We start from the raw sequence: 25,922 nt of genomic DNA, 5'->3' as shown, positions 1-25,922 counted from the left end.
TGTCGTTACACAAGAGACCAAACCTGCACATCAGGAGACCCCTTTACTCTATCTGAAAGGACCGGGTGAGTCTGGAGTGGGAGGAGGTCTATGATATATACGTTAGTGAATAAACCGAGCTACAGAAAACATATAGTATGGCCTTATTTTTCAATAAAGCATATATACACACACATATACATAGATTTCTCATATACGTGTATGTATGTGTGTATATATATATGACAAAGGCATAAAGGTCATGAAATATATACTCCACATTTTCAGCAGCTTTTACTCTCAGGAAAAAAGGGGAAGGGAAGTAGGGGACTTTCGGTACCGCCACAGTTCTCTTTTCAGAATTTCAATTAAGTATACTTGGAATTTACTTAAGTACAAAGTAAAATGGACGATGCCTCCACAAAACAGAATGCTATACTGGTCATTAAAAATCATGTCAGGGGAGATAGAATATTGTAGAAAAATGTGTAATAAGCCGAATGGAAAATGGAGGTCTCCACACAGTAAACAGGCACACAGTGCTCGCTGGCTTTTATGACAGAGCTGATACACACTGATGAAAAGAACAGAAAATAGATGTTAAAGTGTTAATTAGTATCTTTGAGTACTGGGACCAGGATAGACCCTTTTGACTCTTTTTTCAGACTTTTATATTAAATACACATTATTTTTCATCTGAAAAATGCATTTTTAGATGTCTAGTACCACACATTGGAAAAAATACATGAGTAGTTACAGAAACAAATAACTAGGAGACACCGCAGCACCGTCACACAGTGTAGAAAGGGCGATCCTGAATAACACCACGCAGTTACATAAGGACCCACAAAGTGAGAGCACCCGCTGTAACAGGACGCGGCTCCCTTCCATTTGTCAGTTGTGTCTTCAGGGCTGAGGCATTTCTGAGCACGGCCAGTGTCAGTGCTGGTGTCTGGATGGATGCCACTGGAGGTGAGGGCACCTGCAAGCCGAGAGGAAGAACAGAAGTAATCCTCTGCTTTTTCTGTCTTGTTTCTTTGTTACTTTTAAAGAGAGGCGTAAATAAGATAAACTGAATCTTCCTTACTGAAATTTCAGTAATGAAGCCATTTTTAAAGTGTTCACAACTTATATTCTGCCTATAACTGTCTTTTCAAAAAAGCCTCATATTTATTAAATGTTAATTAACTCAGTTAATTAACTACATGTTGAAACCTTTTAAAAAACATGAAATGCACTACGTGAAAGCACCACACATGCAGTGACTAGCTCAGCTGTCTTTACGGCAGTGCAGTCAGCCCCCACCATCCCGGGACCCTGAACTCCTGATGCTGGGAAGAGAGCACGCTGCTTCCTCAGATGGAGAGAAACGGTAAAAGCATTTTCTGAAATCTACAGCACTGACAAAACATAACTGCTTAATCCCAGGCTCCTTTGAGGCTGTCATTTTCCGTTTCTGGCCAACACCCGTCAATGAGCAGAACCACCCCATTCCCGAGTCATGGGACTCACGTGGGCAGCAGTTTTGGAGAAATTTCCAGTTATAGAATGTTAACCAACTATACATAAAACTCTGAAAAAGAAAAGATGCAATACTCAGATTTTGGAAGACACTCAAAATATTCTCCTAAGTCTTAGTATTTGGAAAGGCTGGGCTTCTCCTAAGCCACTTATTTATTTCACAGCCAGTGAGCATCTCCCACAAACCCTGTTTCCCTGTGTGTGCTGGGAGCCTCAGGCACATTGATGCTGTCTATCTTATAAGTCACAAGGCAGAGGCGTGTGTCTCACGCCTGCAACTCTCACACAGGCTCAACTCCGAGCCTCAATTTGTGAACTTGGCCCCATTTTCTCACCTGTTTATTTGGTATCTGTTCTTCTGTAAGCTGCCTGAAGTGCTTCTTGGAACAAGTCAGAAGAATGAGTGGGTAGAGAAATGGACAGATGGACAGGTGAGAGATGGGCAGACAAACAGGGAGACTCCAAGAGAAGGGGAGCAAACAAAATTTCCTATGCAAAACCCTCTTCTAGTCAAGGAAGAAAACCATCACGAAGAAGTGTGAAGAGGCAGGTGGCTTAGGACTGTTTCCTGGATTCCATCAAAAGTCACACCACGTGATGAGAGGGTAGAAGTATAAATAATAAAAGAAAAAAAGCATGCATGTTTGAAAAATATATCTACATTATGTACTTTCTAAAGAATAGATTTATATCAGCAAGGCTCAATAACACAATCTTTGGGTATTTACAGAAGTGAGAATCCCATCTCCAATCCGCAAGACATCCCTTCGGAGCACTGAGGGTCTACACGGTGCGATCATAAAGCTGTAACCGCAAAAGCTGTGCTATCCTGCACTTACAAGGAACGAGCAGCTGTGCTTGGCCTGCCCACGCGCGTCGTTTACAACCCACAGCACCTCTACGGGGGAGGGATGACTAGCGAGCCCTGTCTCTGCAGGAAAGAAAAAAGTCCGGGAGAGGCTAAGCCGACCTACAAGTTCTCCATTTCACAGGACTTGTCACTCCAGAGCAGGACTCGAACTCGGCCCACGTTTGTAACCACAGTACTACCGTAATTTATGTGCTTTTTGTGTGTATAATACATTTGTTTCTGGCATGAAAGTGTATTTAATAAATGATCGGTTGTCTTGTATATTTCATTAGCTCACAATCTTTATATTTTTGAATTGTACTCTTCCCCTGGAGAAATGAACGGAAAGAGCAGTGGTCAGAATGAGGTGGGGCTTCATTCTTTATCTGTTACCTCATCTCATCCAAGTCCCCAAGCAGGGAGAAGGAGCAAATGTTCTCTTCATCTTTTAAAGAGAGGGCTCCAGTGATGGTGATTTACTCAACTCCAAAACTAAGTCTGGGGGAAGGGCACATGCAGCAACGAGAGCAGTATCACCTGTAGGAAGGCAAAATGAGCTCAGGGGATGGCTCAATGGGTCAGCCTGATTTAATTTCAATTGATAATTCAATAACACACTCTAAAAATACTAGCATGCAATGGATTTGCTCTTTCTTGACATCTAGCAAGTTTCCACAGCCGACATGTAACATTATCATGAACTAGTGAAAAGAAGATTCCACAGACAAGGAAAATCAATGCCACAGGCAGGCTGAAACCCAGGCTGGAGGAAAGGAAGAGAAAGGGCATATTTAAGAAGAGGGGAAAGTCTGGGAAAAAGACATCATCACAAGGACTCTCAAGCGTCATCCAGCAATCATATAATCATTCTTTCAAGAGAGAGTTACTTAGGTCCTATTTTGTGCGAGATTTTACAAAGGGCAAAGAGAGACCACAGCGTCCATGGTGGCAGCAAGTTGCGGGGCTATAATACAATTCTAATCTTGGTACCTTGCACAATTGTCCTCAGTATAAAGGCAAAAATTAAAGTAAAATAATACTATGTAAACCATACACATTGCTGAAATAAATTAAAGAAGACCTAAATACCTGGAAAGACAAACCACGCAAATTCCTGGATCACATGACAATATTCTTGGGATGGCAGTGCTCCCCAGAGTGAAGCACACATACAACGTGGTCTTGATCACAATCCCAGCGGGCTCCTCAGCAATAACTGACTAGCTTCTGCTACAATTCATATGGGAATTCGAGGGTCTCAGTAACCAAAACGTACCTGAAAGAGTAGAACAAAGTGAGAGGACTTGTAATTCTCAATTTCAAACATTACAACTGTATCTACAAGTGAGATTAGAGGCCATTTTTAAGTTATTATTTTGTTTATCCTTATTTTCTAAATTCTGTACAACGAATATACCTGTTAGAATAAGAAAAATAAAAACTAAAGTATCTTTTAAAACATGCACACCGATTCATTCATTGGGGAAAATTATTTTAACTATAAAGAGGTAAACAAATATCTAGTGAAAAAGGACTACTTAAAAACAAGTCTGCATTTACAATTTTCATAAATTGAAAACTGAAAAGCACAAACACATCAAATTTCTAGGGAGACTGGTGAAACATATTAATAATTATTTTCAAAAATTCTAATTGCACAATGAAAACACAAGAAAGAGAAAATCGTGATTGACAGGAAACTGCGAACACGTGGAGAGCAAAGGCCTTGAAATCACTGTTCCTTTAACTCTGCTACTAGCTCAATAGGAGAGGAAATTCCTCACTGAGGGGAGAGTGGAATCCCATGCATAAGATAGGATACACAGTACAAACTGCAGTAGTATCGGGAGTGAATATGTTAGAAGAATTCTGAAGTTACAACATTGCTGAAAAACTATAAAAACACTGACAGACAGATTAAAACACACAGTCATACATATTATATAGAAACATGAACTCTGCTCCCATGTTGCATAGAAATACAAACATATTTGTTCATTTATGGGCACTGATTACTTTATCCCAGGTAGAATATTTCAACTAAAACAAATAATCAATATTACACTCCTATTGTCAAATGTACTTGATAACTTACTCTGCTATGTAACCATATGTGTCTAAGATAGATCTAAAATTAGTGAAAAAGAGCTTTGTATGGTTTCTTGAATTCTTCTCAAAATTCCAAGCTTAATTTTAAAATAGATCTGAGCAGTATTTCTATATTATCTTTTCCCTTGTGAAATGAACAACACAGTCTGTTGTCAAAATTCTGTGCTTACAATGATTCACGAGCACCATATCCTCACAAAACTGCTGGACAGCAAGTCACTATCCAGACACTGTGACCAAATAAATGAAACAGAAGGAAGACAGTGATCCTATTCTGGAGGGCTTATAGTCTGTGTCAACACTGGGGTTTTTACTTGATTGGTTTGATTGGGTAGCAAAATAAAATCAATCAAGTACTTTCTTTGAGCATTCTATAAGTCATGACTGTTTTTAGTGTCATTAGCAGGAAAGACTTAAGCATGACTTGGTTAGGTCAACTAGCAACAATCATCACTGGAGAGTGAGTAATAAAGAAGTTAACTGATAGCAATGCTTCTGCCTACATGAGACCTAAAATAAATCTACACTGATATCCGAAAGGAAAATAAGGAGATGAGGTCCCCAATGAGAAAACAAACTAACAAGAAATCAAAAAATGAAAGTCATTTTCATTAACGATTCCAGGCAGTAGTGGAGCATGGTGGTGAAGATCACAAATGCTGGGGACAAACATGAGGGTCTGAAATCCCACAGCACTAGGTAGATGTGACACTGACATTTCAGTGAAATTTTCTGCATTTCAGTCTCCTATCCATAGACTGGGGACAACAACTGCACCCATCTCCTATAACGGTCCTAAGAATTAAGTTATTTTATATATAAAAGCTTAAATAAAATACCTCAGAGTTTAAATAATACCCCAAAAGCACAAGAAACAAAGAAAACAGAGACAAATTGCAGTTCATCAAAATTTAAAACTTTGCTTCAAAGGGCACCATCCAGAAAGTGAAACAACAACACAGAGGAGAAAATTTTTTCAAATCACTTATCTGGTAAGGAATTTGTATCTCAAAATGAAGAAAAAAACACCCTACAACTCAACAATAAAAAGGCAACTCAATTAAAAGGTTAATAAAGTATCTGAAAAGGTATTTTTCAAGGAAAATATACAAATGTCCATAAAGCACAATGTAATGATGTTCAATAGCATTAGCTGTAAGGGAAATCAAGTCAAAACCACTAGGAGAAACCGCTTCACACTCACTACAATAGGGTATAATAAAAAAAAAAAGCATAACAAGCACTAAAGAGGACACAGAGGAAGCGGAGCACGCAGCCCTTGCTGGTGAGGATGTAACACAGCGTGGCCACTTTGGAAAACAGCCTGGCAGGGCCTCAGAGAGTTGAACATTTCGTTTCTGACTTACCCAGCAATTCTGCTCTCTGGGCACACACGTAAGAGAACTGAAAACAAATATCCACATAAATAATACCACATGAGTGTTCACGGCGACATTACTCATCACAGCCAAAAACAGAAACAACCCAAATGCGTATCACCTGATGAATGGGTAAACAGTGGGGCCCAGCCATAGAGTGGAATGTTATTCAGCAATAGCATAGCATAGAATAGTGACTAAGGCCACAACATGAGCAAATATTGAAAACGTTACTCAGTGTGAAAGAAGTCAGTCACAATAGACGTTTCCACTTATATGAAGTGACTCGATTTACATGAAATGTCCAGCACAGGCAAATCCACAGAGAGAAAAGTGGCTCCTTGGGGCTGGGGGAGGATGGGGAAGATGGGAATGTCTGTTTATGCATACAGGGCTTCCTGTTGGGGGGATGAAAATATTCTAAGATTGAATGGGATGCACAATTCTGGGCATAGAGTAAAAACCGATGTACATTTTAATGGGTGAATTGTATTAAAACTCTTAAGAACAAAAGGACCTTGGGCCAGTATCTTCCATAGTAAATGCAAATTGCTAACTTTTATTAGAGGAAAAAGAAACTGCTCTCAGCATGAAAGCAGGAGATCAGCAAATGTGAGTTAACCGAAATTGGACAAGAGCATTTCACTTGAAACAGTTGCTGAGTGTACACGAAATATTCAGAAATAGGAAAATCACCTTGACATCACGAGGAAGCATTCTGTTTCAAATACAGATCAAGGATTCGGCAAGCCCAGCTGCCAGAAATGACCAGAGAAGAAACCTGGTTTATAAAACTAGCACCAGAGACAACAAGGAATGGTGATGAGGAAAGCAGGCGGCAAATATCTGGAACAGTTCACTACAAATAATTTCTCCACCAAAAATTGAAAAATAAAATGAAAGTGATGAAATGCTCTGTTGACATCTCGAGAATGGGCTTCCTTCGGGGCTCGACTGTTCTGTAACCCCGATTGAGAGACTAAGGAGAATCAGCATGGCTCCTGGGGGTCCCCAAAGGACTGCCCACCAGCACGCTGACCACCATCACATCTGCCAGGTTTGAATTGCAGAGAAGAGACCAAGTTCTGAAAGGCACAGGAAATATTGACAAGGGAAGAAAACGCTGAGGTCAGTCCTGGGACAGAGGCCCTCTGAGCAGAGGCCAGAAGGCTGCAGGTGAACTGCAGTAGACCTGGGGCAGGAAGGGATCACGGGGGAGCATATCTCAATTCTCTTCTGTCTCTCCCTCCGGTAGGAGAGATAAAGCCTGCATCCTTCTCACCTGGAACCGTGGGTTCTGGCTGGAAGAAGTCTTACTGACAAGGAATGAATATTCAAGGCTCTGTGGAAAAAGTCAAGAAATCGAGAGGGATTAGGGAGCCATCTCCATGAGCCTCTCAAATGCTCCCATATTTATAGGGTATAATCAAAGGAAAACTTCGTTAACAGTTGTGAGATAGTAAGGAGGAAATTCGGGAAAGACAGGATGAGGCAGAGATTGTAGAATACACAATGAGTACAAAGGATTAGTGTATCTTTAGGGAAGTCATGGGGTGAGGGGAACAAGATACATTTTTAGATATGTTCATTAAAAAGCAGACCACCAGACCAGCCAGGTCCTTGTTTTGGGGATAATACATTATCTAACAACACACAAGCCCAGCGTTTATAGCTGAGGGTCTCGGTCCTTGCTTTACAACCAGCAGAGTGCTATCTAAAACCTCAACTACACAAGCAAAGCATTGTCTCTGCTTTTTAAGGCAAGGAGTCTGGAGTGAGGATGCACAGGAACTTGCTTGTAAAGCAGTATCAAAGCATATTTTTTCTTCTTAAAATTCAGAGGCGACTGGGGTGTGTTACAATTTGTTAACCCAATCATCTGCTTCCAAATGGAACCATTATGGAGGACACCCTAGGATGAAAATCCTGGATGTGGGTCTTTTCCTGCCATCTTCAGCCACTCTATCAGGGTCTAGGCACATCCGTGAATAACGATCCTACAGTACCACTCACTCTCTTAACTCCTGGTGATTGAAACTTAATTTTAGCTCTACACAACTTAACGTAGAAAAGTTTCAGCAATAAAAGATATAATATTCCATTTATATCTCATCATATTACTGATTTTCTGATTGCTCTAAGCTGCTTCTACTTGGTAAAGCACCTCATTCTGAAGCTGAATTCAGTAACTTCCATTGTGCATTTCTAGCCAGTTTGGGCTCGCTAACTTCTTTTGGTCAAATATCGATATACTTAATTGATTTCTTTGTTTATCAATTTCAACCAGGAGGAGAGGGAGTGTCACTCTTTTCCTCAGCCCAACCTCAACTCTTTTCCCATCAACTCAGGCCTCCTGAAAACAAAACAAAGTATTTTTTTCCCTTCTACTCTTTCCACAAACCCAACAGGAAACATCAGCCTGGAGAAAGAATTCAACACAAATGTTAAAACAAAAATCTATAAACCTGAAACAATACCATCTCTGAATCATGATACACAATGACATGAGATTAAGTGTGTCAGGCACAAAGCATGAGGGAGCCTGACTACCTGATTTCTATTCTTCAAAGGAAGGAAGGTTTTCGTATTTTTTATTATCATTCTTGGTCATTGTTTCTGATTATGCCAAAAAATAATTTATGAAATATTTATGCACTGCAATAACTGATTTTTATTGTATCAATTTTAGAAGGCATTCAGAGGGGATAGGAAAACCCACCTCTGTAAAAAATGCAAAATTTCTTCCCCTGTTAAGAACACGTATACAAAATGCAACAGAGAATTCAAATTCTTGTGGAGAGGAGCAAAAGACCCAGAATCAAATCAAAGTCATTACAATGAGTCAATTTAAAATTCACTGGACAAACATGCTCAATGCATACAAATAATTTTAAAGGCACACTGCAAACCATTCACTTAATGATCTGCAGGCTAGAGGAAGAATTTCACTCTTAACAGACAACAGAAATCAATAGGGTGCCCCACCAAACAAGGAGCAGTGAACAATCAGGTTTTTAACAGTTCTGAGAAATCAGCATGTTCTAAAGATCAAAATCCAGAAATTTTAAACATTCATTCAAACCACAATGAAAAAAGCACTTAAAGAAAAAAAAAAAGAAAGTAAGCACATAGATCATTGCAACAGAACAATGAGAATTTCTTGTACCGCTAGAAGAAAGAACAGGATATAGCCTTTTACTTGAAAAGAGACTACTTTTAAAAATAACTGCTAAAACACATTTCATCATTCATGTTGCATTTAAAAATCTGAGGTACATGTATCTGATCAGAAAAGCAATTCTGAGTAATAGTATGTTACAATTCAGTGCCAGTTTGCTTTAGAAGAAAAGAGAAAAGTTACTGTTTCTAATTCTGCACAAAGTTTAAAGAACCTCCCTGCCTCTATCTCCTCCCATTTCCTAAGCTCATGCTCCCTAATCCTTCTGAAACAAGTATGAGAAAGTCTTATTCCCAATATGCCAAATGACAACTGAATATCAATTTATTAGTGTAAATATATGCCAACACCTTGAAATGGAGGAGAAAGGTATCAGAAGTCTATATGGAATTTCTTTCTACCTTCCTGAAATCACACACACCAACGTTCACACAGACACAGACACAGACACAGACACATACCCCCTGGATTACTGGGTACTTCACAAGCTTAGTACTTACAACTTGTAGAAGGTAACTTTGTAGTTACTTTAAAATACAAAACTGTCAGCTTTTGAAAGCCTTCATCATCTGCTAAACCATCTAAATATCAAAGAGACCCAATTAGCCTTCTCTGTAGAATGTAATTTCCCTTGATGGCAAAACAGTCTCTAAGAAGTACTGGATCAAAGATTCGTGTTTATCACTACCTATGATCGTTTTTAAGCACATTAACAGATTCAGAAATGTATGTCTCAAAAACATTTATTCCTATTGAAATAGTATACGTGTTCAATTGTCTATACAGTGACTAGGTCCCATGATGGTGTTTAAGAGCTATTTTGTGTATAGCAATATTTACCTTCAAGTGCAGAAAAGGAGGGTGTGTATTACTCAGTTGTAGAGCACCTGCTTAGCATGCACAATGTCCTGGCTTCAGTCCCCAGTACCTCCAAAAAAAATAAATAAAAATAAGTGCATATTTAAAAATAAGAATAAAGTTATAAAAAATGCAGACTAAAAACCACTGCAATCTAGGTGCTACAATTATACTAAAAAAACAAGTGTTTCTATCAAATATTAACTATATGCCAATCACAGAGACAACCAAAAGTCACACCTGAAGCATCACGTGTGATTCTCAGCAACCCTACTAAGTAGACACGGATGAGAAACCCGGCTCTGCGGATGAGGAGACGGAGCTCGGAGGGGCCGGGGACGCTGACTGTCCTGCTCCCCGTGACACCGCATCAGCCCAGGGCAAGCGCTGACAGAGCTGCACTGAGGGGACACCCAGCTGCATGGAACCTTGGGGCACTGGGGAGACCCAGAAAACACTAAAAACTTTTCAGTGAAAAACCAGCTAAAATATATTACACTGTGCTGCATCCTTTAAACAGGGAAAGTGACTGAGACCTTTTTGATGCCTCCGTGTCCTTTCTGCCATTATCAGTTACTTGCCCTCACAGTGCGACCAGTGATGATCTGGACCCCATATGAAGTGCACTCAGATGGAAGAGCTTTTAAAGCTGGTTTATGAAGTTTGTAAGACTGTCTATGACTCACAAAGGCGGTCATTCATCACTTCTCACCGGTGTGGACGTACCACCTGAAATCACTCCTTTCTGCTTTTTAAAATCCCTTCATCTACTCCAGACTTTTCAACAGCAAAGAAGTAGCTCAACCACAGACAGTGGACAGCTTTTCACCAAATGGACTCGAACAGCCCATCTGACAACCTGGAAGCCCTTGTCTTCTATTAAACCCACTTCCAGGTACTTCATCATTTTCTGATTGGTGGACTCGGCCTCTGACTGGCCTACTCAGAGAGCTCCCAACCTCACATCCAGGGGTGGGAGAGGACCATGCTGTTGGGGGAAATCAGTGAGGAAGCTGGACATCCTCCAGCCACGTCTGCACGGGTAGAAGTGCCTCAACGTGCTCAGAAATTATACCGTCATCACCCCTGGGCTCCCATGGACTGGTTTCACATTAACCAAGCTCATGAGACACTGATGCAAGAAAACCAGAAACTTAAATTTTTAATGTAACAGAAGACGTGAATCTATGAACCAGACTGAAATATCAGAGTTCAACCATGAGTACATTTTCTCCTCCACGGCCCAATCACGGGCAGGCAGTCACATGACAAGCATGGACAGAAACGGAGCAGGAAGGGTTTCTAGATTAATTCAATGGACTATATTTCTATTATACGAACAGATCTACTGCCCAGAAGTCAATTAACGCCAATCACGGTGCACTCTCCGTGGACAGCGGCAAGACATGACTATGAGCTCCTGTGTAACACTCCTTTCCCTGTCCTTTCTAGGCTAACTGATGCACAGAGGTATAAAGATTCAGGGATGTCGATAATGCTAAACACCCAAAGCCCATCTCTGGGAACCTCAAAACCAGACAGCCAGGGTTTAAATACCAGCTCTGCCAATTACTAGTTCTGTGATTTTGCCAACTTAATTACCCTCTGTGTGCCTCAATTTCCACACTGTAAAACTGGGATAACAATCAAACCTTCCTTACTCGCTTGTTGAGAAGATTGAAGGATTCATTTCTGTAAAATGCTCAGAAAGGAATGTAGCACATTTTGGGTGTTCAACAAATGTCAACTTAATATCAAATTGTTTTACAAGTCTCCCCTCTAATCATCTTATCTGTTTCCTGGCTAGCCTAAGTCCCAAATAAAATCCTTATTTCTCCTTTTACACACTCTTGGGGAGCACCCTTATGTTCCATCCAACCACCTGTTTAAACTGAGGGAGTGGATGTCTCCTAACCACTCCTCTGGGCCATGGAGGGTTCTTCTCCCTTCACACCCCTGGCCCCTGGCCCACAGCTAGCACTCATTACACTAACAGAGTGAGGTGTGAGTCCGGGGAGACAAGCAGGGCATGTGAAACCCTTCCTTTCACTCCAGTGTTGGTCACCATTGGGAAGCACGCGGGATGCTCAGCTCCATGTCAGGAAAGCCCTGTGCATGAAAGGGCAGGTCTTCTCAAGGGAAGGCTCGCTGTGGCCCAGAGCTACATGGGACAGGGTGAGTCTGTATTTCTGGGACACAGTATCATGACACGCATTTTCCCACAGCCTTGAAGTTCATGGAGAACGTGGCTTCATCAGTAACAAAGAAGACATTTATTGCCTGTATACTCTTTTGTGTCATCTCTCAGTAGGCTGCTGGAGACAACATATGTATAAGTATTGGATCTCCTTAAACCCCAAAATATATGAAGTAACAAATAATTCTGTGGCTTAACGTTGGTTTAGGGCGACTGTGTAACAGTTCTGACTCTGCTGATGCTAAATTATGGGTATAGGAACTATGGAACCTCCTCAAATATCTTTCATCATAAAACCATCTCTTCCTATTTTCCTGTTTCTTAGTAATTGCCAAAGACTCTCAAATGATGGCTTCACACAAAACAGCAGCTAAAGTTTAAGAGCCCTCTTGACATACACACTGTGGTAAACACTGCACATAATTTCTAATTCTCACAATTCTACAAATCAGATACGAATGTCCCCATCTCATAGACGAGGGAAAAACTCAAAACGAACTGACTCAGGCTCAAGTGGCTCAGTGGCAGCGCGTGCAGGCAAACCATATCAAAAACTACACCCCTTCGTATATGTACCAAATCTCCTACCACCAATTAACACACAGCGGCGGGGTCAAAGCTCAGGGAACTCAATACACTTTTCACCTTTAAGGTCCTCCAGATGCCGCTTCTAGCTCTTTTATAAAATCCCGGCTCACTGGTTTCTAACACTAGAAGAAAAGCCCGATTTTGCTATTGTTTGCACAGCAAGTCTGAAATGTTCACAGTGAGATGACAGAATAAAACTAAGATATAAGCAGAATAACTTTTCCAGTTAGACAGACATAATGGACATTGGGCTATTCTGAAGCATTAAGTAAAGTAATCAAAATAAAATAACGTTGTTTAAGCCTCCTTTTACAAACAGGAAAGTTAAGACTGTAAGTAGGTGCAACAGTGCCACCTATGGGTAAAATGACCTTCCAGGTTACCAGGAAAGATGCAACACAAAAATTGCCTGTAGGATCAGTAACGAGAATCAGATAAATAAAACTTATATAGCACATGCTGCACTTTGATTCGGGGGAAAGGAGGGATATTCAGTATTTAATCTGATATTGCTAATACTCCTGAATATAAACAGAAGATATAGGCTCATGGAAACTCATCTTAGAAGAGGAAAGAATCCAGTTCAGCCACTTCATTTTACAGGAGGGGAAACTGAGACATGGGATCTGTCCTCCTGGCAATCAGCAGCAAAGTTCTCCTATGCCTCATGTCTTGCACTGTAGCAAAAACCAACAGATCTGTACTAGGCCTATATTCATAAAATTCACGTTTGTATTTTTCCAACAGTAGGTTATCTAAGTATCTTGCAAAATACTAAAAGAGCCAGGATATCATACAATTTTGTTGCCATACAAAAACATTTATTTACATAATAAAACAGCATGAGCTTTATTCTCTCTATTAAAAAAGTGACATGTCAAATCAATGTTTTGATATTTTAAACCTGTTAAGAATGTAGAAAAAAATCAAAATTTTCTTTAATCACAAAATAGAGGAGCTTATTCCCTGAAAATGATCAATATGGATTTTACTAAACTTAACGGATCTGGTCAGAATCCCACGAATTTAAATGTCTGAGTGGATGTTTACACGGCAACATAAATTCTGATTTGTAACAATACATATTCTGTGTAAATAATCTTCAAGGTCATCTGATTAAGGCAATTTAACTAGTCCCTGTCTCACTAGAATGATACAGATTTCATTAAAACTTCATACTACACCAAAAAAAAAATGAATCCTTGTTACTTTAAACCATATTCAAATATATCATACAAATACATATTGAATATGTATCAGAAATAAGCGACACTCTTTAGTATTCAGAGTTGATCCTTCTAAAATATCTGTCATTGTGACAGCACACCTTTATTAAGCACCTCTTGGGTTCTTTGTATACAAGGCATCTACCTCTCACAGTCAGACAAATTAAACGATATTACTCAAATTTCACAAATGAGGAAATGTACTTAAGCCATGAAAATAAAGTACATATTCATCAACAGGAAAGAAAAGAGTAAAGACTTTTCTTACAATATTCACTGACAATCTTTTCTTCCATATTAAAACTACATAAAACCAATTCAGTCTTTGTAAGTATTTCTGTCAAAAAGGGCCACAAGAGAAAAACAAGCAACATCATTAGCAGTGGTTGGACTTTAAGAGCTCACTTCTCTTTTGCACTATAATTATTTTTAATGTTATGTTTTTAGTGCTTACAGAGCACTAAAATAAAAAAAATAACTTTTTATGTAATTACCTGAGAATTAAAAATTTGTGAAAATGAACAATTTTAATTTCTGCCACTCTGTCTCAACTTCTCAATGGTGTCTCTCCTTTCAAGGCCTCATCAGTCTGAGATCACTAAACTCGGCCGTTTATGGAGTCACAGGTGTTCGGGTAACCACTTAACGGGAGGCTGATAAGAGGAGCAATTAAGAATGCATTCTGTGCAGCCTGGGTTCCAGCACCGAGCTAGCCACAGCCTGCTGCGTGTAATTTGGGACAAGCTGCTCCATCTCTCAATCCCTCAGCTGCAAAAAAGGAGACACTGATACCTACAATCAAACACCTGCTATGAATTAAAACATGAGGAAAACATTTTAGCCTTAGGTAGGTGTCCACTCACAGTGAGTTTGGTCATTATGATGATGAGGATGGCTGTTAACAAATTAAGCTAGACCAAACAGGAGACATCCCCTTAAAGGAGAAACATTTTAAGTCAATGAGCATTTCTTTTTGGATGAATTGTAGAATATTCTAATGATTTTTTAATAAACCAAATTTTGTCCATTAATTATAGATTTACAGGTTCATGGACAAGTCTCCAGAAAAAGAATTAGAGGCCTCTTACCTCTGTAAACTAAGAAAGTAAATTTTAACAAAAATCACGGAGGAGATTATACCTCATTTGGGAGAGTAAGTGCTTAACATGCATGAGGCACTCAGTTCAGTCCCCATTAACTCCATTTAAAAACATGGTTTTTTAGGAAATGGAAAATTAAAGCAAAAAGATGGAGGAATACAGAATTTTTTAGAGACTCATCTCAGATTTAAGATGGGGAAGAAACCATCCATTTCTCAGAAGAAATCTTGAGGACTATGTAAACTGGATCTGAGATGTCTAGTCCTTTAACATTATTCAAGAATTCATATTACCAAGTCTTAAAATTACCTGATAACGCACAGTGGTGATACTGATCATAACAGCTTCCATCACGGATCGAGCTCTGGCTAGGACTGCTCTGTTCTGACATCTCTGCCCCTCAGGCCTCACCAGGCTGAGAGCACTAAATTCGGTCATTCAAGAGCATCTTTTGTAAGTCCTCCATTTGTGCTTCTGACACTCCCCTCACCAGCTCCTCTGAGGGAAGCACTGTTATCATCTTTCCCACTCACAGATAAGGCCACTGAGGCACAGAGACTAAACTCGTTCCAGGTCACATTGGCATTAAAGGAATTCTGTATTTCTGCTGTTTTGCTTTTGACAAAGGAATCTGAGATATCAATTCAAGGCAGACTGTTAAATAATCAAGTCTGTCAGGTCTTCACCTCAAAGAGCAGATACTATAAATTCCTGATGTAGGATGAGGCTGCCGCCACAAACTGACTCAGCTTGAAATTAATATCCAAGATGAAGCAGCGGATACACGTAAATATTCACGATTGTCAACTCTGCTCACGGGTCTGGGCCCTTCACTGCCTGAACGGGGGTGCAATCCCCACCCGTGTCTGGGAGAGAAGCGCGGCTCTTCCCCGGCTCACCCAGGCTTCACGGGGTATTTCCCCCCACAGACTGGCCTCAATGATTAAAAGATCTCAAGATTTTTACACCATGCAAATCTAAAAGACATTTCTGCAGATGGAGCACTTTCTCAGGCTTAAATCTTTTTTGCCTACACTCAGCCAGGGGGAAAAAAGAAACATGACTCTACAAAGTCTCTGACCCGCACCACTCACAGGAGTAGAATGGCCAGAGCAGAAGATGATTCTTCACATTGCAGGATGAGAAAAAAATAAAGATGCCCCGACAACAGGCACTCCCAGAGACAGTGCTCAGCAGTCTTCTGCACACTCACGGTTGTGCAGCCCTCATCACCTTCTATTTCCAGAACACTTCATCACCCCAAAAGAATCCCCCTGTCACTAGCAGTCACTCCCTAATCCCCCTCCAACCAGCTCCTTCCAACCATCACCTGCTCTCTGCCTCTGCATGTGCCTATTCTGGGCTTTTCATATCACTGAAATCAACAATATGTGGGCATTTGTGTCTGCTTCCTTTCAATTAACATGCTGTTATCAAGTCTTTTATATTTTGAAGTGGTATCAGCATCTCTTTCTTTTTTTTTTTTTTGAAAACGTTAAAGATTATTAGAAGGTGGTAAGTACTATCAAAAAGAGTAGAGTGGAGCATAAGTGATTGGGTTTCAAAGGGAAAAGTGTGGGTTGAACAGTCAAAGTGGACTTCCCAAAACAGGTGGCATTTTTCATTTTCCTCTTCTTTTTTGTCTTTTTTATTCACTCTTACGTGTGAATAATGTTCCACTATATGGAGATACTACATTCTGTTCATCCATTCAGCAGCTATTTATGGACGAGGCCAGAAAAATGAGTGTAAGAGGTGACTAGCATGTATGGCATTGAAGCAAAGGGCAAAATGTGCTTTCAAAAAAATCCAACAAAGAGAGGCACAAGGAAATTCAGTCTGTTTCTGAGCAAAGTGCTTGCTTGCTTCGGCAGGACTACCGTGTAGGGCTGGGGTGGATATTGGTAGGAGTCACGGTGAGGGAGTCAACTAAGACTCCCCACTGCAAGCAGCTCAGCCAATCCTCCTCCCTCATCCTGTATTGTTAGAGAAATGTTTCTAGGTTACTCTTCTTTCAAGTAATAGCATTTTAACTGCACATCTGATCATCTCCATCAGACCACATTATCTCCAAGCCACAGAAAATCATTCACTGACCGGAGCAGCTCCAGGACATAAAGGTGAATGATCAGGGAGTCCTGCAGCATTCCAGCCTGCAGGCACAAACCCCACATGTGCCCTGGTGATGTCCAGAAAATAAAATGCATGGAAATTTCTCACTGCTGGCACACGACATCTGCCCTCAAATTGCCCCAAAATCATGCTGGCAAAGCACTACTCAACCCTCTCACTATAAAAAACCCAAAAAGCTAAGAAGGCAAATTTAGGCTCTCCCATTGAAAACCAGCAACCATCACTGCCAGTATCTGAGCAGGAATGCTCCTGACTTCGAAAACCACTGCGCAGATACTTTTCAAACGTGAAACTCATATATGTATTCCAAATAGATGATATTGCAGTAGGATTTTTCGTTTCAAAATTTCCACTTGCAACATTAGCACAAGAAAATTTATGTTTAGGCTTTAAAAAAATCATTTATCCTCCACTTTCTTAGTTTTGAACTTATTATTATTTTATAAATGGAGTTATGCTGTGTATTATAAACCGTTTGATTTCTGAAAACAAGACCTTTATGACCTCACTATTTCAGAGCAAACTTTAACGATTCTTTGAGAGGTGGGACCTGGGGCGCTCACTAACAGCTCTTTAAATACTGACAAGGATGTGCTATTAAGTAATGCAAAGGCTCTAACTTCACATTAGCTCAGAAAGCAAAGAAACCACACCAAAGACTTCCTTAAATATTTTATATATTCGTATTCTTTTGAATATTAAAATTCTTAAAAGAGGATTTTTTGAAAAAGACAACAGCTGTTTTAAATTTCCTCTCACCAAGAAAGCAATCTTTATCAAGAATAAAAACCCCTATGGAAATCGAAATGACAGGACGTTTCTAGCTAAGTGAACATCCAGATCTGAACACAAACCTAAATCCAATCAGATCTCACTCGAACGAGCTCAACAAAGTCCTGGGCAACCCTGGAAATTAGCTCTTTTGTTCCAAATGTTGGCTGAGCTAAGATCATCAAACAAGGAAGGGAAAGAGAGAAGATGAAAGTCCACCTGGCAGCCTCCATCAGTTTTCTTACAGCCACAAGGTGCCTCAAGGGCGGCCCCGCTAACAAGCCCCCCATAAAGAAAGCTGGCATCCACACTGCCCCTGCCGTCCCCAAGTAGCCCCGATGCCCATATTCCAGCCTGTGAATGGTATTCTTATGATCCCCCAGTTGGTGGCACCCACCCCCTCATCCCCGCTATACACACAGAGCCACGGCAGCCTTCCCAAATCACAAATTTGATTACATCAACCCCACTTCGAATGCTTCAGAGGCTCCCTGTTAGAGTTCTAGCCCCACCCCAGACCCTGCTTGCCCAGCCTCACCTCAGTACACAGGTTCCCAGTGACCTCAGGGGTCCCCTGACATGCTCCTACCTCTCACTTGCCTCCAGGCTCATTTTGACTGTTTCCCAAGGAAGCCTTCCCTCCCTCCAACCTCCACAATTTGTTCCTCTCTTCCTAGAGCTTTCTAGGCTAAGTCAACTTCTGACAATGCTAAGCTCTCAAGAAGCAAATACATTTTGCTTATTATCGTGGCTACACCCTCTCTCCCCTATACTCACAGAAGTGCACGTGTTATGAATAAATGAATGACAGGTTGGATCTCAAAGGGACAGACATACCTGCTCTCGCCCATCCCGATCCTTCTGTCTGTAGAATATCAGAAGCAAAACCTGAAGTACCTTTCCTGAGGGTCACTTTCTGTTGACACCCTTCACTGCCTACTGTGTCAGTTCTAGTAAAACTCAACTTCTTCCAAAGCCCTACACCACGGACTGTCTCCAGTGTCCTCCCGAGCAGGGGCTCCCTCCACCCTGGACTGCACAGGGCACTCTCCCCGGGTCCCCACGCCAAAAGCCTCCAGGCCTCTGCCCGGGCTGCACCTGCGACCTGAGCCACATTCTTGACTCCTTCTCCTGGCTGACTCTTACTCTGTCCTCACAACTGAATTTAGAGCCCATTTCTTCCAGGAAGTCCTCTCTGATAATGTCCTTAAGTCTTGTCTGGGCTCTATCTATAGCGGCAATATATGGAGACCAACTGGGTGCCTGCTCCTAATAAGACCACGAACCCTTGGGGGCCACATGGGAAGGAGTGAGAGATTACAAGACGGGTGGGGGAATCAAAAAGCAAAAATCACAGCCCAAGTCCCAAATTCAAGGATACTTTCTCAGAAAAAAGTATAAACTATTTCACACGGGTCCAATTTGGCTACTATTTTTGTGGCTTGTGGACAGCAAGAACTTGGTGTTCTAGTCCAAAACCTAGGTTACATGCAAAGAAATGTATATATTCATATCCAAAGGAAACAAGAGCTGCTCAACAACAGTTTTCAGTTAGAACTGAAAGGAAATTTGATAAAGGCAATCTCTCTCTCTCTCTTCTTTCTTTTCTGGAATCATATAATTTTAGAAGTATTTGCGTGACTAACAGATGGCTACAGCCCGTGATTTTGCACAGGAGTGTTTGGGGCTTAGGAAGCACAGATTAGATTCACTCTGTAAATGCAATCACACCAACACACTGATAGGTGCCGTGGTGGTGAAGCTGATGTTCCAAAGCAGGCAACCTTATTCTGTAAGAGAACTCTAAATAGAAAGCAAGAAATGCAATGTCCTATACTGAATTTCATTTGCTATATGGGTCATTAATTGATAGTATATCTTGACTAATGGAACCCAAAAATAAATTGTCAATGTCGGTTTTCTTCATCTGACCGTTTTATGCTAACTTTGGATATTAAACACTCACTCCATACGGAAAGCTCAGGTTTACGCTGCAGCACAGTTACATCCCGCGGAAGAAAGCTGACCAAGGGAGAACTGGAGAGTTTCCGTTCAGAAGCTGCAGAGTCTGGTTTTGCACCTGTACATCATTTGCAACCACGTCATCTTCAAAGGAGTTAGACGTTACCTCTGTGGGGCGAAAAGCACTGCGTGCTTCAGAATCATCAAAGAACGCTGAGCTTTGTGAAACAGTCCTGAGGCACTTAAATCATACTTTTTCTGAAAGGCTCCAAAACTGACCCACTTCACCATTCCAGGTATAACAGGGAAGTACTGGAAACAGTAGAGAGAACATGACCTTGAAGTCTGACAAGGCCCTGCTTGAATCCTGCTACAGCATTTACTAGCCGCTAAACAGACCAATTCCTTAACCCCTCTGAGAAGGCTTCCCAATCTGCAAAAGGGGGCTGCCACTGCCCACCTGGGAGGCATGGATGTGAATGCAACACGCAAGTAGGGCGGCCGACTGGTACCTGACACGGGGCCTGGCTAGTTTCCCTCCGCTGCCCTTCTGCCCCTTTAAACTTGCACTGTTCCCCCGGTAACGATCAAGCCCCCGGAACAGACTGCCCGTATCTTCTGTGTATCCCTGGATACATGCCTTACACTTAGGAGGCCAGAAAAACAACTGCCTCCTCCCAAGTCACTAACAATGTTCTTAAGAGTCTGGGTATATTTAACTCTATTTTTCAGGGAGACTACTCCAGAACTTTCCAAGCACCATTCTCCAGGTTGGCTCCCCTCCCTTTGCCCATCCCTTCTCACCTCAGATCCTCTGTCTGACTGCCTTCTGTTCATGGGAAAGAGAGTCCGGTAAGGTGGGGACTCCCTAGGCCTCCCTCCCTCCCTCACAGGTGACTGTGACTACATTCTCCCCACTCCCCACTCCAACTTCAGCTTCTGAGGACTCTACCCTCCCAGACCCTGCAGCCTCTGTACCTTCCCAAGACGCACATGTGGCCATGACCCTCCCTGCAGATTTCTTCCTGGTTGGCCCTGCCCACCCCCTGGCCCCTTAAGGATAAATAGCATTGCTCTGAAAATGGCAAATGCAGCTAACTGACACACCAAGGCTGCATGGTCTGGGCTTTCCTCCAACCCAGGCACAGCCCTGCCACCCCTCAGCCTCAGTCTGCCGCCATCGAGAAGATCTAATTCACATGCAAGGCTGTGAACACCAGCTAAGAATGACGACTCCCAACGTGTATCTCTAGTCCGGCTCCTTCACTTGAGCCCCAGGCTCATCGAACCGAGTGCCTCTTTGAAGTCCTAACTTGGATGAAAAATGGCATCTTAAAAATGCCTCATGTCCACCATTTACTCTGGAATTCGATTCCTGGCAGGTATCTCCCAGACTCCCCATTTTAGTAACAGACCCAGCACCCACCGAGGTGTCTGAGGTCACATTCAATTTCCACTCTTCCCTCCCCCCGGCCCTGCCCTGCAATCAGTCCTGTTATTTATGACAATAAGTCCATCTCAAGTGTGGTTCTGCAGGGACCATGGTCGGAACCCCACAAGCTCACAGCATGGTGAACTGAATAACAGTCCTCCGTAGGGTGCTCCCCGGCGGGGGAGGCATCTCCTGCCACTGGCCACCTCAGAAGGCACTGGATTCTCACACAGGAGGCCCAGGAGAAGGGACTCAAGGTTCTCCCGTGGTCTGAGCTTTGAAGGGCCCGAGGTCTGGGGGAGCTCCTAATTAGCAGACACACTTGAAAGTGAGCAGATGAGGATGTGGGAACCCAGGCAAGGCTGTTCTCACTCCAACTCCTGGGCTCATGGGAGCCACAGGAAAGGCCTGTGTCCAGGGTACAGCCCGGCCATCACAGATCCCAGCCTGCAATTGCCAACCCGGACAGCCTAGACTCCATCTACTTGCGACACTTACTTCTGTTCTGTTCCCCACCCAGAATGTGATGGACTCATTCAGATATTCTGGCCTGTCTCAAGTGAGACAAATTCAGTGAAAAATGAAGTGTCCACATTTGGACCAGAGCATGAAAGGAGAAACAAGGCCTCATGGTCAGCATGATGGTGGTGGCCACACCCTTCCACCGGGTGAGATGAACCATGGTGAGGGTGAGTATCCAAGGTCCTAGGTCGGCCAAATCATCTTCCTTCATGGTTGTCTGGGGTGTTGGAGACTGACTACCACAAACTAATGACACGGCCGTCAGTGGTGAACGTCAGCTGCAACAGAAACGGATTCAGCTATTTACTACCAACATGGGTTAAAAGTAAATCCCTGGGTAGGAAGGTCTGCACGGCTGCTGAGGCAAACCACAGACCCAGCTCTGAATGCCCACTGGCTGAAGCAGAGAGGAAGCTATGGCCCTTTTAGCTGTCCCTGTGTCCAACAGATCCAGGCGAGCCAGCTACTTAGGAGAAGGCCATGTTGTCCTGATACTCAGAAAAATCAGCCTCGTAAAGGGAACAAAATAGTGGCATGGATTTTAGACCCAATTCGGCCCCTTTATGAAGGCAAAGTAAAGTAAATGGCACGGGGAAGTTGAATGCAAAAAAAAAAAAAATTAAAGAACCAAACGGTGACTGCTTCCTCCAACAGCGTCCCCTGCAGATGCTCACCCCCGAGCCGGCCACTTCCTCACCAGTGACCACCGGCCATGAAGCGCCGTCACGCACGTCACACAGCGACAGCCAGGAACCTCGTGCCGAGCACGTTTATATAAAAGCAGGAATCATGCAAGTTGCCGCAGAATTTGACTTTACAAGTTTAAATACTCCATGAAAAGAATCCCTCAGCAGCCGCCTAAATCAATTCGCATCTCACTTCTTCAAAACAATGAAACAAATTTAATAAGGGCGCATTTGTCACCAAATAAAAAGAGGACCAAACAGATTCCTCAAAGCAAGGATTTTAACAGGTATCAAAAACCAGTGGGTAATGTGCAAACAAAGTAAATATTCCAAAAATTAAGAAAATACAAAATGACGAGGATAATACATGGATCAAGACAGCTGTTAAGTTTTTGCTTTTTAAAATGATTGAGACAGCACGGATGGCAATCTGGCTATTTCCAATGCAGGATGTGCACAGCCCACATTTTCAGATGCAACAACATGCTCACTGGGCAGTACAAGTGAAAAAGGAATAAAGAAAAAGGAAAAGATGAAGACTAGAAAATTAGAAACACACAAGAACAAAAATGATTTTGACAGCATGTACAAGAATTTACGTGAGTGTGTGAGGCCAGGGACGCGGGGATGGTGAAACCCACCCTCACCTCTTGCTCCAGGGAAAGCAGGGGCCTGAGGGGAGCGGTGCTGCCGGACGACCCCAACGTGGTCAGCGCCCCTAACCCAAATTCCACCTACAAGCGTCTAGGCAGATTTTGAGCTACAAATTGTGGTCGCATTTCATTCTGGACCGTTTTACTCACTTCCACCAAGAGTAGCAGGAGAGAATTAGGCTCTGCTCCTTCACCAAAGCATTGTTTAAAAAACTAATGACTGTGGAATACTAAAAGCAACAATGTGGTAAAAGTGACTGGAGGAGAATGTGCTTGACCTGAGCTCACTGGCCGCGTTATCTCACTGACGTTCAGAAGCTGGCTGAGCTCTTATGGTACCAGGACAGACAGACCCACAAGGAGGGAGATTTAATGCACTTCTGTATTTTGATGCCGGGAGCCAAGCCTGGTACATGAGGTTCTGGGTAATCAATGGTGACAGTGTCAAACACTGTGGGCTAAGTACACATTCGGCTACTCCGCCAAGTCCCAAGGGCAGACTTCAAAAGACAAAAACAAGCTGGCATTCTTTGGTGGCTCTGCAGACTCAGAGACAAGCATTTGTTGAGTAAAAATGTCACCAGTGACTCCTATGACAAAAGAGGAGGCACTGGCGTGGGGGCTGGGGCAGGGCTCAAGGCTTCAACTGCTCACTCACCAGTCTGTCCAGGGGGAGAAGGTGGTCCCTGCTTACGTTGCACCGATGCACCTACCTTGACTAATGCCTGGGGCCTCAGCAGGTGTTGACAGGTGAGGTGAACAGAGCCAGACTCGGTGTAGCACGGTGCTGGGAGCTATGCCCTCAGCAGTGCCCAGGCTCCTAAACATACCAGCACATCCCCAAGAAGCAGAAGGGGAGTGCGGGCATGTAGATCACAGGGCCCTGTGAGGACAAGCACAGATCATGGCCATGACAAGCCTCTCCCCTTCCTTAAGCCATACAGGTATATCTGGGAGGAACAGAAAATTCATCCAGAGACCGCTAGGTGGGCTCTCGCAGGTGGGACTCGGGTCCACTTCTCTTCTCACTCACAGGGCTGGTCTAGATATTCTTTTTATCAATTCTCTAGCATCTTCTCCTCCAACTTACCAACAACCAGAAAGTAGGATCTGATCTTAGGTAAGTTCAAGAATCACAGAGCACTGCCTTCACGGCGGGCCCAGCAGCATGTGCCATGTTCTCGGACCGTCACCTGTGGGACCACCATGAGCCCTCTCCAGACACAAGGACAGAGGCCATAGGATGGGGGAACACAGCTTCCCTTACTCTCCCCAGCAAAGGGGGACCACTTCTCGGCAAAGACATCTCACCCTCTTCTACCCGAGGGACAGCACGATAGATACACCGGGAAACAGAGCAGAAGGTGGGGGGGTAGGCAGCCCAAAAGAGCTCGTCAGTACTTCCGAGGCAAAGTGGGGACTTTGACTTAATCACAGGGACAAACTGAGAATGAACATTTCCCTGCTCTGTCCCATACACCGTGATACGCCTTTCCCTGCATAAGGAGTTCATTCGGGAGTCCCTGGCGGTGTTTCTGATGTCCTAACATGGCATGGTGGCTGTCGGGCAAGAAGAGAGGGCCTGAGCCGAACAGGTGCTGGGCCTGAGAGGCAGGAGACACCGGCTCCAGCCCCAGCTCAACCAGTGCCCCGTTCCGCCTCTCGGGGTTAAGCATCTCATCCAAAAGCAAAGGAATGAGACTGTCCCAGGACAGGCTGCCCAACAGAAATGAAATGAGAGCCATGTAAAGAAAGTTTCCCAGTTGCCACGTATAAAATAGTAAACAAAAAAACAAACCAACAAACAAAAAACAAATACTAGAAACTGATTTTAAGAACAGATCTTACTTAATCAACTGTATGTAAAATACTATCATATTGACATGTAATCAATGTAGGAAGTAAAGAGATAGTTTATATACATTTGCTAGACAAGCCTCAGCGTCTGATGTGCATTTGACCTACAGCATATCTCAGCTCAGTCCAGCCTCCTCCCCAGTGCTCCTAGCATCAGTGGCTTTGGCTAATTTATTGGACAGCAACTCCAGGGTTCCCACCATGGTCCTGGCTGTAAAGCGGGAGTAAGTGTCCACACTAACCCTAAAAGGATCTCTCTGAAACAAAGGCGGATTCACTTTGAAATGTCTGTAAACCAGCGGGCTGCACCTCCCTCCCCCCTTGGCTACAAGACAGACTTCTTCCTTGCTGATCCCTTTCTGGATGTAGGGAAGCAATCCGGCACAAAGCCAGGGTGGGCTGGCCTCCAGGTAAACTTACCTGCTGTCTGTGTCCAGTCCCATGAAGTCCTCCTTCTCAAACAGGATGCAGAGGAGGGGAATCTTGCCCCAAAATTCTTGTGGCCACCATCCAGCCACTTGGACTTGAGCAAGATGAAGAGTGACTCAGTGAAGTCTTCGATCCTCTTCTCCACCACCCTGCAGTCCTCGTAGATTGAAGGACACGTCGGTGAACGGCTGCTCGGCTACCTCCCCATGCAGCACAAAGACAAAGAGCTGAGAGTCATTAAGCGCGGTGCCATACAGCCCCTCTGCACGTGCAGCTTCTCCAAGGCCTTGGCAGAGAGACAGTTGGTAATGGTGACAAGGCCCACGACTTTGCGGTGTGTCTGGAAGACGGTCCACCCATTCTCAGGCACATAGTGGTGCCTGTAGTGGATACAGAATGTCCACTGGGAGCCGCATGGGCTGATATGGCACACCGAGGTGAGTAGCTGATAGATGCAAAAGAAATTCTCCTCTGAGATGATCTCCATTGGTT

General features: G+C 43.0%; 1 long non-coding RNA gene across 1 annotated transcript; it reads right to left on the bottom strand.

The window, feature by feature from the left end:
* Positions 1 to 3,445: 3,445 nt before the first annotated feature.
* LOC140694855 (uncharacterized) lies at positions 3,446 to 25,538 on the bottom strand. Its single transcript, XR_012070499.1, has 3 exons — positions 25,422 to 25,538; positions 19,856 to 20,019; positions 3,446 to 3,626 (listed from the first exon to the last, which is right to left on the bottom strand). It is a non-coding gene; the product is annotated as an uncharacterized lncRNA (long non-coding RNA).
* Positions 25,539 to 25,922: the final 384 nt, after the last annotated feature.

The sequence above is a fragment of the Vicugna pacos genome, unplaced genomic scaffold (assembly GCF_048564905.1).
Source record: "Vicugna pacos unplaced genomic scaffold, VicPac4 scaffold_105, whole genome shotgun sequence".
Taxonomy (NCBI): domain Eukaryota; kingdom Metazoa; phylum Chordata; class Mammalia; order Artiodactyla; family Camelidae; genus Vicugna; species Vicugna pacos.
This window is presented reverse-complemented; position numbering and strand designations above follow the sequence as displayed.